Raw genomic sequence first — 19,019 nt, forward strand, 5'->3', positions numbered from 1 at the left:
TAAATATATAGCCTTAAAAACTCCAAGAAATTAAATTGAATTTCCAAATATATATGAAAAAATTTTTTTCATTTTTTTTTTCACTTTAGTGTGATTATGTCAACACATGACTACTATGGATAAATATATAGCCTTAAAAACTCCAGGAAATTAAATTGAATTTCCAAATATATATATTCAGTCATATGTGACATATATGTCACGGAGCACTTAGAGTCATTTCACCATAAATATAAGAATTTTTTATCATGTAGTACCCAAAAGATAACTGAATTTTGCAAATGTTTACATTCATTTTGTAATTTAAAATGTTCTAAAGTCAATGGAAGATGGTAAAACTACGAGATAATGATTTGAAGAAAAACTCTAAATGTATATAACGACTATAATTTTATTGTGCCAGTTATCATGATTTATTAGAGAACATGTAAAATCTTGATAACATGGTAAGTATTCTTTTTGTCCTAGAGTTGTTCCACCTTGGACACATACCTGTGGAAATAGAGCAGATGGTGCATCACAGAAACATCTTTATCACTGCTATCATTTCTATGCCTGGTTTCCTCCAGCATGCTTTTCCGTTGTCTGACTCATTCATGCCTAGGATGGGATTAACATGCAGTGGGTCCAGTTGTTTCCTGGTTGCTTTGTCTTCACAATCATCTGTTGCAAAATCACTTTGTTAAGGTTATTTTTATCATTTGTAGAGACAGATTTTGGGCATTGTTTTAGTTTTCATTATTTAACAAAAACAAATGGGGCATTTCAGTGTGTTTAAATACATTGGTCCTCTAGGGAAGCACATCATCTCTTGAGGCTTTGCTTCAACTTCACTACTTCTGGAGTCTCATCTTGAGTAAAAGGTAATATGTTCATGTATAATCTAATATGATAGCTTAGTCTAGACTGTTGCTTCCTAAAATCTTTTGAAAACTAATTATAAAAATGTGTATTTGTGTAATGATAATTTCTCATAAAGAAACCATTGAGAGAAATGATGACCCTTTTAGGATCTGAAGGTGAGTTGAGAATCTCAATTCCTATAAGTTGAAATCAGCAATCATTGTGCAAAGTAAGTAATGTGAAATATGGAGACATATTGCAGCTTCTCTCCTCATGGAACTTCCTAAAAAACTTTTTATTGCCTTGTCTAGATACTGGCATCTACTCTCCTACTTATTACTTTTACCTTTAACTTAAATTTAAAGTTCAAATTTTGGAGCCATGGTGGCTCCGGCCAGATGTCCTGGCGCTTAAGGAGGCGAGGCTATGAGTTCAAGGCCAAGCTGGGCAATATGAGAACCTCCCATTCATTAAAAAAAATAATAAAAAATAAATAATAAATAAAGTTCAAATTTTAAGAAAATAGCATGTGTTCTCTTTTTTGCAAATGTCTATATTGTTTCACAAGTTTAACTTTTAAAAATTTACTTTATTCCCACAAGTAAACATTTCTCACTACCTTCTCATTTACCTTTCCATCATTTTAAACAGTTATGTTATTCTGCATAATAAAAAATATTGTGTAACAGTTACGCTTTACTATCTTACTGACTTATACTATTTGTTTTCATTCACTTTTGATATGGCCGAAAAGAAAGATTTTACTATTTCATATTTTTATTATTTTGTCATTGGGAAATATTTTTTAAAAACCATTGCCTGTATATTTATATATCTATGTCTATATATCCATCTTTCAGTTTATCAAGGTTAGTAAAAGGAAACCACTCTTTTATAAGCATGTTTTGATTCCGTACTTTCAATACAATTTACAGGCATAAAAAACACTAAACACTAATGTTTTCTTTCTTTTTTTTTTTTTTATTTGAGATGGAGTTTCACAGGCTGGAGTGCAGTGGCACAATCTCAGCTCACTGCAACTTCCGGTTCCCAGGTTCAAGGGATTGCCTTGCCCCAGCCTCCTAAATAGCTGGGATTAGAGGCTTGCGCCACCACCTCCGGCTGATTTTGTATTTTTAGTAGAGATGGGGCTTCACCATGTTTGTCAAGTTGGTCTTAAACTCCAGACCTCAGGTGACCTGCCTGCCTCATCCTCCCAAGGTGCTGGGATTACAAGCATGAGCCACTGAGCTCAGCCAAAAAACACTAACATTTTCATGTTTTTTGTATCATAAAATTACTGATGGATAGGTTTATCTATCAGGTGATAGAAAAACTCCAAGATACATATTATTTTATGTGAAATGTGGTTACTCTAATACCAGAAATTTCAATTTAAATAACTGAGGCAAATCAATGAATAAGTAACAAAGCAAATGCCATAAATCGTGAGTTCTGCCTTATGTTTTAGAGATTTAGGGTTATTTATTAATAATAGTAATTTTTTATAATTAGGTGAAAAATATTCTTGAAATGTTTTATCACAAGTTATTGGTAAAAGAGATTAGAATCATAAAGGCCATTACCTTTATATGAATTACTCTATTGTTTGCAATAAATAAGTAAAAATGCCATTTATTTGTAAGTCTTGTGGCAAATATGTGTTTCAGTGAAAATTTTTTAGTTAGATGTTTATAATTTGCAAATGAATAATCTGTTTAACTTTTTTTGTTTGACAGTAAAGGTCCTGGGTTAACTAGCTTATACATATTTATGATAACTTATCACAGTCTCATACAAGGTTAATTTTGTTGAATGAGTTTATTTAAAATATTAAGTCATTTTCATCAATTTCGACTTCTCAAAGGAGGTATGAATATTTTCCCTGTGACTTCTTAGCAGTTTGATTGTTCTCTACCCAATATCATTACAGGTCTAATCTGAAGGTTACACCATTTTTGCAACTGTCAAAACAGAAATCTGGCTCATTTTCAGTGACTTTATTATAAAGCCGGTGCCCATTGCTTGTCATTCTAACGTCTAAACATCTCTTTACACTGTACCTTAAATATCATCCCTAATGTCATTATGTAAGGCCCCTATAATGTCACAAAACCTAAGTGATCATGCTGTCTCCAGTCTTGTCCTCCCTACATTTTGAACTGTTTGCACTTTCAGTGTGGTATCCTCTCTCTTTTGCATTTTTTGCAATCTCCCAACACCACTTTAATCATCTCATGTAATCCAACTCAAGCATTACTTTCTTCTTTACCTTCATACCTCTATTCCTTTGGTCTGTTTAAGGTGTTGATTTGTGTGTTTCCCTAATGCGTTAGCCTTTCCATATCAGAGCATTCACTTTTACTTATCAATGTTCCCAATAAATCTCCAAGTTTCATGCTGTCAGGCAGTGGGTTTTAATTGTCTTTCTATCTGGAGTGTGTCTCCCAATGCTTTAGAGCACAGCATAATCAAGAAAATTTTGATGGATGAATACAAGAAAAAATGTGATACTGAATTTCCACTTATGTTTTCAGAGGACCTAGCCAACTATGAAGTTCCTTGTCTTTGCCTTCCTCTTGGCTTTCATGGTTTCCATGATTGTAAGTATATCAGGACATTTGAAGAATATGTTCTCAGTACCTTTCCCAAGAATCATTCTATTCTTTGTATTCTGGCATATACTGGTGTTTATTTGAATACTGTTTTACATGTTTTAATGTTTCCATGTGAACATTTTCTTTGCATTAACCTACATAAAATCTTTAAGGATTTATAATAAATGTTCATATTCACCTTCATACACTAAAGTATATTTAGTTTAATATGAAATAAAATAAAGTTTTAATGAGCTTCATAAATATGTGGAACTGAGAGCTGTAAAAATATCTTTAAACACGTAATGCTCTAGAACATATGAAGCTAGAAATCTCACGAATTAACTAGATGCACTGGAGTGGAATCCAAGTGTTAGAAGATGTCAAAGTAGAAATTGTCAATATTTCCTTGCAAAAACTAACTTAAAACTAGCACACACTTATTTAGCAAATCCTTTCTAAAATAAAGCTGCTTATTTTTAGCTATAAAACAAAACTTCAGATCTATTACATGAGTTCCCAGCCTGTATTGTCATTTACTACTGTGTATCACTAAGTAAAGCACTTGACTTCTCTAGAGCTCTTTCTTCTACTCTACTTCCTTTTCTTCCTCCTGTTTCTTTCCTTGCTACCACATTAGTAGGTAACTAACCTCAAAAGAATAAAAATATTAAACTTATCTGATAAATTCTAACAGATATTTCAAAAACTAATTTGATTATAAAATCACAGTTTACTGTGGTCTCTACAAAATAAAAATATAAGGAAAACAGAGAAAAACATAATGCTTGTCTCTGTCAGTAAATAAAAGTTATATGTGAGTCACTTTTGAGTTATTGAGAACATATTCTTATGAAAAACTACGAAATTTCACTTTTCATTCACCAGTGATAACCATTTACTCCCTTTCACACACAAAAGAGGTATAAATTAAAATAAATTTATATTCGAATATAGCACACTAATTACAGAAAAGCATACTGTTAACTCATTTTAAACATGTCATGAAGCAAAAATAACTAATTTAGTGTCTATCAATGATTTGCCTAAATCCTATTTACATTATTGACAATTATGGCTGCTGAGTTCATTTTTGTACCAATCTAGAATTACATCTTAATTAACATTAAGATATTAACTATTTTCTCATTTACTGTTTTCTAAGGGAGCTGATTCATCTGAAGAGGTGAGTCATTTTCATTCACTGGAAAACTGAAGTTTTGTCCTCCCTACATTTGTATTGAATTATTAAGCTTTCCTTCATTTTTCACAGAAATTTTATCGTAGATTGGGAAGATACGGTGTAAGTATTCTCTGATAATGCTTGTAGTACAAATAAATTTTATTCTCTGATTACTTATTCTTCTAGAAGAATCAATACTTATTTCTCAAATATGTGTAGTAGTTGCAAAAGTGGCCTTTGTTTTGTTTATTTATGATACACAGGTAACGGTCACAAATGTATTGTGTCCTGAAAACATTTAAAGTGAAACTCATAATACCAACCTGATGAACCTAATTACTCTTTGAGCTCTCAGGTATCATCTCCTGAATAATCATATTGACCTAAAAAATAGCTAAAATGCTAATTCTATTAATTATACTATATTCCTCATGGAGCAAAAAGGCTGATAACTACAGAGGATAACAATAAGGTGCAAATTTCCCATATCTACACATAACGTATGGGAAATTTGCACCTTCTGATTTTTTTGAGAGTGATAAACTCATTAAATTAAACAGGCCATTTTAAATGGCATAGCAAATTTCATTTATTTAACATTTTTTTAATGTATGTATGTGGACATCACAGTATTTTGACATATAATGTCAATGAGATAGGGCTGCAAAAGACTCCTTACTAATATAGTGAATATGTGGATTAAAGTAACACCAAATAAAAAGATGCTTAAAAAGGGATGATGGTTATTTGTGTTAACAGAAGGAAGAAGTATTAAAGAATGTAGTAATTTTAAGAGACAGCTCATTAAGAGTGACTTGAAGAAACACCACATTAGCTGAATTTAGTAAATGTCTCCTTCCCACAGTATTCACTGGTGGGCAAAGTAGTTGCTGGGAGGTAGTATTTTGAAGAAAATTTAAAACCTTTTTGGAGTGGTAGCCTATAATCGGTGTTCCTGCATGTAAAATAAAACCACAAAACTGTACACACACAGTACAAAGGTAAATATTCAATCATTTTCAACTGCTTTTAAAATTCGTTTATAACCAAAAAGAAAAAAACTAATTAAAAGTTTGGAAACAATTATGTAAGTAATATATAAGTTTCTAAAATTTTAACAATCTAATTGTCTAATAACAATTATTGTTAAACACTTGTACTGTCATCATCTCAATTTTCTGCAATTTTCTCCCTCTCCTTGTTTGTGTATACAGGGGTATCCCTCTTATCCACAGCTATATCAACAACCACCATACCAACCACCATACCAACCACAACCAAACCCATATCAACCATATCCCTTTTAATATCATCAGTAACTGCAGGACATGATTATTGAGGTAAGATGGGTTTAGTTGACCTTCTGTAAGTATGAGTGCTGACAGTTAAAAGAAGAAAAACAAAAACAAGCCATTAAAACAACAGCAGTTCCAGTATAAGAAAGCATCCCTCTGTAGCTCCTTGAAGTGTATTAATTTATCTAAATGCTTCTGAGATAAAGTCTCTATCCTGCTATGGTTACAAGTCTGGGTTATAGGGTTGGGAACCCTGAGCTTTCTGTCCTGGCCCTGACAACTACTAGTTTCATGACCTTGAACCCCTAATACTCCCAAACCTTAGTTTTCTCATCAACAAATTGTGTATTATGTTAACATTTAAATACACTTTGTAGAATTGGTGACACTTTTGAAAGACATATCACATAGAATCTCTTGATCAGAAAGGTGTATAGTTATAACTGCAGGGCTTCCCTGCCACTAAATCTGTACCTAGGTGTTGTGTAAAGTTTTCACTTCCACAATACAATCTTTTGAGAAGCTACATAAGCACCATCTGGGAACTTGTGAGAAATTGACATTTTACACCCTAAGTAACTCTACTGAGCAATTACTATGGAAATTATTAACATAACACTTGTTAATATAAAACAAATATTATCAATTTCTTTTTAGAAGGTCAGTTTTACCTATCTCTACACAACGTTAAATGTTCTAAATTCTATGAAAGACTAAATATTTTACTGCAAAATAGATCAAACTGTTGTAGATAAGAGTATTGTTCTATAATTCAAAGTTAAAATAGTCCAAAGTATTTCAATTATTTTTCAGTGCATTTGGGAGATTATACTCCAATTCAATTCTCTATTGCCATTAATGATATGGGGAAGAGCCTGAACTTGATCCCCTAGGCATTAGTTAATAGCTGATGATATTTATTCAAGGAAAGATGTATTGAAATATTATTTAGGGGAAATATATATAAATGAAATGTGTGGGCTATATTTAAGTAGAAGAATAAAATAGTATAATGATAGAAAAATCATTTAAATTTAAATTATAGATGCCAAATGATATTTTTTATTCATTCAGATACCAGTTAATGAGTATTGAATTGTCTACTCTGTGTCAAATATGATCTTGGGCCCTGCATTTTATAAACTAACATTGTATATAAATATCTACTCTGTACCAGGCCAGAACAAATATATTTAGAGGGGTAAGAATTTTACAGATAATCTTTTCTCTTTCTGTGCAGGTTTGACTGGCAAATACAACTTCTACATGCATATTCTCATCCTTCATACCATACCACACTATCACCACTTTTTGAAAAATTATCAAAGAGCAATGCAAATGAAAAGAAAGACTATAATTTACTGTATACTCTTTATTTCAGAATACTTGCCTTTTAAGTTATCATTTGATGATATAATTGAATTTAAACTGTTAAGCTGTTTTCAGTTTTGTTTCTGAGTAATAGAAATCACTTCTTCTCAAAAAGCAATAAATTTCAAGCACATTCTTATGTGTATGCTCCTTATTTCTCTTTCTTCTATTAATAGGCATAATGATTTCTTTCATCATCTTCTTTCCCAATTTGACTAGCACAGACTGAAGCACACAATGTCAGAGGTCTTTATTTATCATTCAGTCTGTCATATTTTATATCTTACAAACATATGGTCCTCAAGCTCACCTAGATTATTAGAGCTATTTATGCCAACATTTGATTTGCCTATGATTTCCTTTGACACACCACAGTTGCTAAGCCTCGAAAATACTCACAATTTTTATCTCAGTCCCTGAGGGCCAGAAGATAACCACCAGATCACTTTACAGCAGTCTGTAGGCACTCTGCACATAAGCCATCTAACACTCTCCATTAGTTTGTCGGCAATGATTTTTATTCAAGAAATATTTATTGAATGAAGCCAGCTGTCGGGCCCTCTTCCAGATGTTGCAGACAAAGAGAGACAAAAGTCCTGCCTCTAGAGAGTTTACATTGTAGTTGGGAGATGTAGATAAAAAGTAAATAAATAGCACATATCTTAGGCAATGACTGTCCTAAAGAAGTATAAGCAGGTCTAGGGCATAGAAACAATTTTAAATAGGATAGTCGACAAGAGACTCTCGAATATAGTGACATTTTATGAAAGATATTAACTAAGCATGGGAGTGATATGGAGAAATAAATTTTCCATCTGAAGAAATAGCAAATGCAAATCCATTGTGATACAAACATGTTTGCTTCGTTAGGGACAACTTCATGGAGACCAGTGTGGACAGAGAAGGCCAGTAGATGAAAACAAATTTTGTCACAGTGTAAGGGATGAGCAGGTAATTAAAGCTCTGCAGCCCAAGTTAGGTCTTTGATTTGAGATGAATGACATTGGAGAAAGATATAATCTTAAATATATTTTGGAATGGAATCAAGGGTTGAATCATAGATATACACACTTTGTCCTTACAGAAACCTGTGGGCCCTTCTTATTTTTATGTCCTTTTATTCTATGTGTTCCATTTAAAATTTATTTCATTTTCCTCTAACCCAGGACTTCAAAGTTTTCATTCACTATATACTTGCAATAACTCAAACAACTCCACTGAGCTTCTGGGATTGAGTAACCCTATTTGCTAATATCTCAATCCTCTAAATTCTTAAATTTTACATCATGTTTCTCTATGAAAACTGAGATATATAGAAAAAAATGTGATTTTTGTGTTTTCTAAATGTAGAATACAACATTGCTTACCAAATATTTTCCACTTATTTGATCCTATACCTCTCTCATTACCCTACAATAAATTGCCCAGATATTTGTTTTCTGAAATATCCAACTCATCTCATTCAGTAGTCAATTTCAAATAACAATAACACCAACAATCTATGTATTTGAGGGGAAAAATAAATTCATTAGGCATAAGTGTTTTAAACTTCTTACTCTCACTTTTAATAAATTAATCTACATCTAACCAGATTTCTAATTCTCAAAGTCTTAAAGGTGAAGATGACCCTCATGTTTTCCAAATTTTTTTTATTATTCTTTGTTTTGCATTTTCTCCTTTATTCTTAGAGAAATTTTTGAAACTAAGATGTTATTTCAAATGAATATTATGATGGTTAAAATAATAATAAAACTACCTAATGTCTACCTTTAAATAATTTATATTTTTGGTTTCATGTATAAATAGAAAATAGTACATGAAATATATATTTCATACAATATATAAATTATATTTTACATAATTTAAATTAATATATGAAATATATATATATATATTTCCATTTAATATACTTCCAACTATTATTATAACACAATCTGGGTAACTAAATTGTAGTTTAAAGAAATTACACAATCCCCTATTTCACTATAACTTCTTTCATTGTGATTAACATTTTCCCCTTGAACTTTCATCCCCTTTGCTTCCATTATGTATGTATATTGCTTGAAAATACTATCCAAGTATCTGTTGCCTTCAAGAGACTCACCTAACACATTAAGGACTCTCAAAATTTTAAGATAAAGGGGTGGCAAAAGACATTCCATGCAAATGGACACCAAAAACGAGCAGAGACAAAACAAACTTCAAAGCAACAGCAGTTAAAAAAGACAAAGGGGTAAATTTTATAATGATAAAAGATGTTGTCACAAGAAAGTATTACAATTCTAAATATCTATGCACCTAATACTAGAGCTCCCAAATTTAGAAAACAATTGCTATTAGACCTAAGAAATGACATTGAGAGCAATGCAATAGTACTAGGGGACTTCAATACTCCACTGACAGCACTACTCAGGTTGTCATTGAGACAGAAAGTCAACAAAAAAAATAGTGGATTTAATCTATACTCTAGAATAAATGGACTTACCACCAGATAGAGAACATTTTACCCAACAACTGCAGAATATACATTCTATTCATCAGTGCATGGAACATTCTCCAAGATAGACCATATGATCAGCCACAAAACAAGTCTCAATAAATTTAAGAAAATTGAAATTATATCAAGTACTCTCTCTGATCAAAGCAAAATAAAATTGGAAATTAACTCCAAAAGGAACCTCCAAAACCTCCAAAAAATAAATAAATATTTATTTATTCAGATAAATAACCTGCTCCTGAATTATCACTGGGTAAACAATGAAATCAAGATGAAATTTTAAAATGTTTTGAACTGCATGATAGTAGTGACACAACCTATCAAAATCTCTGGGATACAGCAAAGGTAATGCTAAGGGGAAAGTTCAAAGCCCTAAATGCCTACATTAAAAAATGTGCAAGAGCACAAGTAGACAATCTAAGGCCATACCTCAAGGAACTAGAGAAAAAAAAAAAAACAAATGTAACCCAACCCCAGCAGAAGAAAAGAAATAGCCAAGATGAGAGAAGAACTAAATGAAACTGAGACAAGGAAAAAAAAAAGATAAATTAAACAAAAATTTAGTTATTTGAAAAGATAAATGAAATTGATAGACCATTAGTAAGATTAACCTAGAAAAGAGAAAATCCAAATAAGTTTAATTAGAAATTAAATGGAGGACATTACAGCTGACATCACGGAAATACAAAAGAGCACTCAAAGCTACTCTGAACACCTTCATGCACATAAACTAGAAAACCTAGAGGAGATGGATAAATTCCTGGAAATATACAACCCTACTAGCTTAAATAAGGAAGAATTAGAAACCCTTAATAGACCAATAACAAGCATCAAGATATTTATTAAAAATTCCAACAAAGAAAAGTCCAGGACGTAATGGATTTACAGCAGAATATATTAGATATTCAAAGAAGAGTGAGTACCAATCCTATTGACACTATTGCATAAGACAAAAAAGAGGGAATCCTCCCTAAATCATTCTAGGAAGCCAGTATCATCCTAATACAAAGCCAGGAAAGGATATAACAACAACAACAACAAAAAAAAAAAAAAAAAAAAAAAAACAGATCAATATCCCTGAAGGACATAGATGCAAAAATTCTTGACAAAGTACTGGCTAACTGAATCCAACATCATATCAGAAAGATAAATGTAATCCATCAGATAAAAAGAACCAAAGATACAAAGAAGTCCTTTGACAAAATTCAACAGCCCTTTATGGTAAAAACTCTCAATAAACTAGGTATTGATGGAATGTATCTCAAAACAATAAGAGCGATTTATGACAAACCTACAGCCAATATCATACTGAATGGGCAAAAACTGGAAGCATTCCCTTTGAAAACAGGCACAAGAGAAAGATGCCCTCTCTCACCACTCCTATTCAACATAGTATTGGAAGTTCTGGCCAGGGCAATCAGGCAAGTAAAAGAAATAAAGCATATTTAGTTAGGAAAATAGGAAGTCAAATTGTCTCTATTTACAGAAAACATGATTGTATATTTAGAAGACCCCATCCTCAAAGCCCAAAATCTCCTTAAGCTGATAAGCAACTTCGACAAAGTCTCAGGATACAAAAATCACAAGCACTCCTATATACCAGCAAAAGACAGAGAGCCAAATCATGAGTAAACTCCCATTCACAATTGCTACAAAGAGAATAAAATATCTAGGGATACAACTAACAAGGGACGTGAAGGGCCTCTTCAAAGAGAACTACAAACCACTGCTCAAGGAAATAAGAAAGGACACAAACAGATGGAAAAACATTCCATCCTCATGGTTAGCAAGAATCAATATTGTGAAAATGGCCATAATGCCCAAAGTAATTTATAGATTCAATGCTATCCCCATACATCTACCATTTTACTTTCTTCACAGAATTGGAAAAGAAAACACCTTAAACTTCATATGGAACCAAAATAGAGCCTACATAGCCAAGATAATCCTAAGAAAAAAAAGAAAAAAAAAAAAGCTGGAGGCATCGTACTACCTGACTTCAAACTATACTACAAGGCTACAGTAATCAAAATAGCATGATACTGGTATCAAAACAGAGATATAGACCAATGGAACAGAACAGAGGACTTACAAGTAACGCCACACATCTACAACCATCTGATCTTTGACAAATCTGACAAAAATGAGCAATGGGGAAAGGATTTCCTATTTAATAAGTGATTGTGGGAAAACTGACTAGCCATGTGCCGAAAGCTGAAACTGGACCCCTTCCTGACACCTCACACAAAAATTAACTCCAAATGGATTAAGATTTAAACATAAGATCTAACACCCTAAGAACCCTAGAAAGAAACCTAGGCAATACCATTCAGGGCATAGGTATGGGCAAGGACTTCATGACTAAAACACTAAAAGCAATGGCAACAAAAGCCAAAATAGACAAATGGTATCTAATTAAACTAAATAGCTTTTGCACAGCAAAAGAAACTATCATTAGAGTGAACCAGAAACCAACAGAATGGGAAAAAATTTTTACAAGCTACTCATCTGACAACAGACTAATATCCAGAATCTACAAAGAACTTAAACAAATTTACAAGAGAAAAACAACCCCATCAAAAAGTAGGTGAAGATTATAAACAGACAATTGTCAAAAGAAGACATTTATGCAGCCAAAAAACATGAAAAAATCTTATCATCACTGGTCATTAAAGAAATGCAAATCAAAACCACGCATTAAGATACCATCTCACACCAGTTTGAATGACGATCATTAAAATGTCGGGAGACAACAGATGCTGGAGAGGATGTGGAGAAATAGGAACGCTTTTACACTCTTGGTGGGAGTGTAAATTAGTTCAATCATTGTGGAAGACAGTGTGGCGATTCCTCAAGGATCTAGAAATAGAAATACCATTTGACCCAGCAATTCCATTACTAAGTATATACCCAAAGGATTATAAATCATTCTATTATAAAGACTCACACACACACACACACGTATGTTTATTGCACACTATTCACAATAGAAAAGACTTGGAACCAACCCAAATGCCCATCAATGATAGACTGAATAAAGAAAATATGATACATACACACCATGGAATACTATGCAGCCAAAAAAAAGGATGAGTTCAAGTCCTTTGCAGGGACATGGATAAAGCTGGGAACCATCATTCTCAGCAAACTGTCACAAGAACAGAAAACCAAACACTGCATTCTCTCACTTATAAGTGAGTGTTGAAAATGGGAGCTCATCACACACCGGGGCCTGTTGGGGAGTGAGGGGTTATAGGAGGGGCAGCATGGATGGGAGATAGGGGAGGGATAGCATTAGAAGAAATACCTAATGTAGATGATTGGATGAGGGATGCAGCAAACCACCATGGCACATGTATACCTATGTAACAAAGCTGCATGTTCTGCACATGTAACCCCAGAACTTAAAGTATAATTTTTTTTAAAAAAAAGAAAACTTTAAATTGCAGATGCTAGATAATAATTTTATTTATTCTGATACCCATTTAATGAGTATTTAATTGTCTATTCTGTGTCAAATATTATTTTGTGCCCTGCATTATATTAACTTTGATGATCCATAAATCACTATTCTGCACCAGAAAGAATAGAAATGTTTTTTACAGGCATTGGTTGAACATCAAAAAGACACAACAGAATAAATTAAAGAGTATGATTTAATGTATTTTCTCTGTTTCAAGATCCCTGACTTTCTAATGGATGTCTGATTGGATAGTTGCAATTTCAAACCATTAAGCTGTTTGCAGTGCTGTTTCTGAGTAATGGAAATTCATTCTTTTTATAAATGCAGTATGTTTTAAACATATTCTTACGTGAAAGTCCTTTATTTCTATTTTCTATATTACAGATATAGCTATTCCTTTTATCACTTCTTTCGCCCAATTTGAGTAGCACTCACTGAACCACTTTATGTCAGATGTCCTTTAGAGTCAGTTATTCCTAATTTGGTCTGTAGTATTTTATGGTTTATAAGCATATAATCCTTAAACTCAGCTAGATTATTGAGCCTATGTATTCTAACATTAAATTGGCTCCTGGCTTCCTTTGGTACCGCACATTTTCTCAGTTTCCAAGATCCTCACATTTCTTATCTCAGTTTCTACAAGACAGTAAGTAACCTCCACGTCACTGCACAGTAGTGGGAACTCAGAACACAAACCACCTAATGGCCTCCATCAGTTTGTCAGCAATGATTTTCATTCAACAGGTACTTATTGAGTGACACTAGCTGTCAGGCCCTGTTCTAGATGCTGGAGACACAGCAAGGTATAAGACAGACGACTATGAGGTGCCAATCCCCATCCAAATACAGATGATTCCTGTGGGACTTCTGGGAAGAGACATTCTGGCCAGTGCAGATACTGGCTCAGGAAACACAGCTGTTTTTCTTCTTTCTGTTATCATGTGAGCTTTATTTGAGAGCAAAACTCCATTTGCACTCATTCTTACACCAACCAGAGAGTTAGCCATTCAGTTAGTTAGACAAACTAAAGAATTGATAAGTGGCCTGCAGCACATGAAAACCGTGCTTCTTGTAGGGGACTTACCCTTACCCCCACAGCTTTATCATCTGCAACGACACGTTAAGGTTATCATAGCAACCCCTGAGCGACTTCTGGATATAATAAAGCAGAGCTCTATAGAACTCGGTTGTATAAAGATTGGTAGTAGATGAAGCTGATACCATGTTAGAGATGGGCTTTCAACAAGTGCTTGACATTTTGGAAAATGTTCCTAATGATTGTCAGATCATTTTGGTTTCAGCCACAATTCCAGCTAGCATTGAACAACTAGCAAGCCGGCGTCTGCATAATCCTGTGAGAATTATCACTGGAGAAAAGAATCTACCTTGTGTCAATGTGCATAAGATTATTTTGTGGGTAGAAGACCCAGCCAAAAAGAAAAAATTATTTGAAATTTTAAATGATAAGAAATTCTTTAAGTTTCCGGTGTTAGTATTTGTGGACAGCAAAGTAGGAGCAGATCTGTTGAGTGAAGCCATTCAGAAAATCACAGGGCTGAAAAGCATATCTATACATTCGGAGAAGTCACAAACATAAAGGAAAAATATTTTGAAGCGACTACTTGAAGGAGACTGTGAAGGTGCAGTGAGCACAGGAGTCTTGGGACAAGGTCTAGACTTGATCAGTGTCCGGCTGGTTGTCAATTTTGATACGCCTTCAGGCATGGATGAGTATGTCCATCAGGTTGGAAGAGTAGGTAGATTAGGTCAAAATGAAACAGCAATTACTTTCATCAATAATAATTCAAAAAGACTCTTCTGGGATATTGCAAAACGAGTAAATCCCCAGGATCCATTCTTCTCCCACAGTTATTAAATTTCCCATAACTTCATGACTAGAGGAAAAAGGAACAGTAGATAAACAGACACAGAATGATGTGGATATGAGAGCTAATCTTATGGATATTATCATAAAACATGATGAAAATAATTCTCAAAAATGATTTTCTCTGCCACTTGAATAATTTTTTATTGTATATAGTCAGCAAAATTTCTGTAAATTACTACTGTATGGTTTGTGTAAATGTAAATGTACATGAATTTAAAAATATTTGCAATTTTTTTAATTTAGCAAAATGTATATAACTATGCTGTTAAAAAAAAAAAAAAAAGACAGGTGAAAGCCTGCCTATGGGGAGTTTACATTGTTGTTTGGAAATAAAAACAAGTAAAAAATTAATAGGTAATATCTCAGGTGATAAGTGTACTGAAGAAGTATAAGGTAGGGCTAGGGCACAGATGACATTTTAAATGGAATAGCCAAGAAAAGTCTCTTTTATACAGTGACATTTTAGAGGACATGTGAACTAATTTTGGGAATGAATAGAGGAAAGGAATTTTCCAGCAGAAGAAATAGCAAATGACAATCTATTGTGGAAGAAACATGTTTGTTGTATTTGGGAAAACTTCAAGGAGATTAATATGGACAGAGAAGGCAAGAAGTAGATCAAAATCAGTTAGGTCACAGAAAAGGGCATGCAGATGATTAAAGCTCTGTAGGTCAAGCATAGCCTTTGAATTAGGATGGATGTCTGTGAATGAATACATGATCTGATTCATATTTTGGAAGTGAGACAAAGATTGAAGCATAGATACCTGTACTTTGAACTTACAGAAAACTGTAGAGCCTTAATACTCTTATGTTGACTTTTTCTGTCTGTTCATTCTTTATTTCATTTTCTTCCAACCCAGGACTTCATCATTCAATACATATTGTAATAACTGAGACAACTCCAGTGAACTCTGAGTTTTAGAATCTCTGTTCAGTAAAATCTTAATCCTAGTAATTGATGAATTTTTCTACACTGCAGCTCTACCAAAAAAACTAATCTAAAAGGAAAAAATGTTTCTTTTATGTTTTCTAAATGTGGAGCACAACATTACTTAGCAACAATTTTTCTTTTATTTAGTTTTATAGTCTCATTCTTTCTTTCCAATAAAATGTCCAAAGATATTATTAGTTTTCTAAAGCATCCAATTCATCTGATCCACTAGTAAATCCCAGAAGAAGAAAATTCTACATATTTTGAAAAAGAAAAATTAAGCCCATTTTTCATAGCCTCTTTAAACTTCCCACTCTCACTCCCCTCTAAGTTACTATACATTTAATTAAATTTCTAACTTTTTCCAACATCTCAATCCTTGAGGTGATTCTCAGGTTTTTCAAAAATATTTTCTTACTGTTATCTGTTTTACATTTCCTCCTCTATTCTTAAAGAATTGTAAAATTAATATAATCTTGCCAATGAAGATTTTTGTGGTTAAAAGGATAATAAAATAATGTTTGCATTGGGGGCATTTTTATTTACAATGTATTTTTATATATTCTCATTTAGTTGAATTTTAGCTATTATTATAATACCTTAAATATAAGAAAATTTAATTAGAGAGATTCAGCAACTGCCAAGTTCACAGCCACATTTGTTTATGGAAAATCTTCAGATTTCCCTCGTAATATTTCAAGCTCTTGGCTTTCGCAATATGCAAACTGCTTAGAAATACATCTCTTCTCTGCTCATCTTTACTATCACAAATATTTTCATGAATTTTCTATTTTCATCCACATATTACATCAGCACTAACCAGGACATCGCTCCTCAGCTTATTTTCTTCTGATTCTATGCATCCCTCCTGTATGATCTATTCTAATTTCATAGTCTTGGTTATCATTAATAGGCTTAGAAGTCCCCAATCTGCAGATGAAGTGTGGATCTTCATCTCCCAATTTTAGTCTCATGTAATTAGTCCTATCCTGAATTTCTTTATCTCTTTGAGCCTTTAATCTTGTTTGACTCTCAAATTATATGAAAAACTCCTTGAGAGTAGGAGTAAAGCTAGTCACATGGCAACTCCAGAATAAAGGGGATTCTGTCTTATTTAGTAGACAGTCACATGTTGTCCCATATAGGTCAATAGGAGTATTTTTCATTTTAGTAATTCGAATAAGAATACAACATAAATTTTATTAGTTAAATAAATAAACACCATGTATTTTGGTAACAAACTGTCGATGCTTTCTTCATGGGAGATTTGGAGAAAAAGGAGGAGGAGGTGGAGGAGGAGAAGCAGAAAATGAAGGAAGAGGAGCACAGAGAAGAAGACGAGAAGGAGGAGGAGGGGGAGAAGCAGAAGAAAGTGAAGAAAAAGGATAAAAGCCCAGCATAAACATCACTGTAAATGCCCATTCATAGGTTGCATCCCTCAGCCACCAGTGTATTGCCACAACTGTGATAAGACAGTAGCTCTTTGTTGGTATTTCCCTTGTAACTGAAAGGCATGGCCTTTTCAAAGAACCTGATGTTTGCTTATAGAGGACAATATATCTGTTTTACTTAATTATAAAATATGAAGTCATGTTCTGGCCCATCAATCTTCTGAAATGGCCTACCGTTCCTGGAAGGTAAGACTATAACTAGCAGGAGAAGGTCACTACTGTGTTTCTAGTCCACCATGCTTGTTCCACCTGTCATACATAATCCCCACACTTCCTAACTTGGAGAAGCAGAAAATCATGAGTGAAATAATGCCTACATTTTGGTGTTCCAACATAAAATGTATATCACTTAGATTTAATTGTAGTTTTTAAATGAGTGTATTTACACCTATCACTATTTCTTAATTGTAGTTTGCTGTTTGGTAGTGCTTTTGGATTATTTGCTTTTTGCTTACTAGAACACGAATATCTTAGATCCACTAGAACTGGGCCTAGTATTGTTAGGTCAACAAACAAGTGAAGTAAACCACAGGGAAGAAATGACAGGAGAATGAAGGAAAAGAAGAAAGGAAGGAAACCATTTGACATTTTGCAATTAATTAAAGCAGGGTGTATTTTTTCAAACCAGACATAGTTCAGTGGTTACTGAACCATGAGATGGTACAGTGGCTCATGCTCGTAATTCCAGCAATTTGAAAGACCTAGGCACCAGGATCACTTGAGTTCAAAAGTTCAAGAACAGTGTTGGCAAAATGGTGAGACCCCATCTCTATAAAAAATAAAAATAAAAAATTAAGCAGGTGCAGTGGTGCATACCTACTGAGGGGAGGTTCGCTTGAGTCCCGTAGTTCCAGACTGCAGTTAGCTCTGATTGCACCACTGCACTCCAGCCTAGGTAATGAATGCAGTACATGGACCTATTAAAAAAAAAAGTCATTGAATCCTATGTAACTCTTTTCCAGTAAGTATGTAAAGAGAATAGGTTTATTTTATGCCTAGAAGAGAACTTGTATCTACGATGCTCAGAAATTCCATGCCAAAAGAACAAGAATAATTTAAATCTGATTTACTTGAATAATATATTTGCCTAAATAAATATTTATATTTTTGTATATCACCCAGAGAATACCATAATTTCCAATAGGACTGTTCAAATTAGCATAGATGATTTATCTAATAAATATTTCCTTTAAAAATCACACACAAATTAATTTTATCTTGTTTTCTTGTTTTACTTTAAGTTCTGGAATACATGTGCAAAACATGCAGATTTGTTGCATAGGTAAACATTTGCAAAGATGGTTTGCTGCACCTATCAACCCATAATCTAGGTTCTAAACCCTACACGCATTAGCTATTTGCCCTGATGTTCTCCCTCCCTCCCGCCCTCAACCACAGGCCATGGTGGGTGTTGTTTCCTTCCCTGAATGATACACAAATTAAAAACATAATTTCAATTAGTGTGATCAATCTAAAGATAATGCATTCACAACTCTG

General features: G+C 33.3%; 1 pseudogene; it reads left to right on the forward strand.

Moving 5' to 3' along the window:
- Nucleotides 1-10,662: 10,662 nt before the first annotated feature.
- On the forward strand, nucleotides 10,663-15,252 carry LOC105731555 (probable ATP-dependent RNA helicase DDX59; annotated as a pseudogene).
- Nucleotides 15,253-19,019: the final 3,767 nt, after the last annotated feature.

This window comes from Aotus nancymaae, unplaced genomic scaffold (assembly GCF_030222135.1).
Source record: "Aotus nancymaae isolate 86718 unplaced genomic scaffold, 86718_ANA_hifiasm-v0.15.2.pri h1tg000006l, whole genome shotgun sequence".
Lineage (NCBI taxonomy): Eukaryota > Metazoa > Chordata > Mammalia > Primates > Aotidae > Aotus > Aotus nancymaae.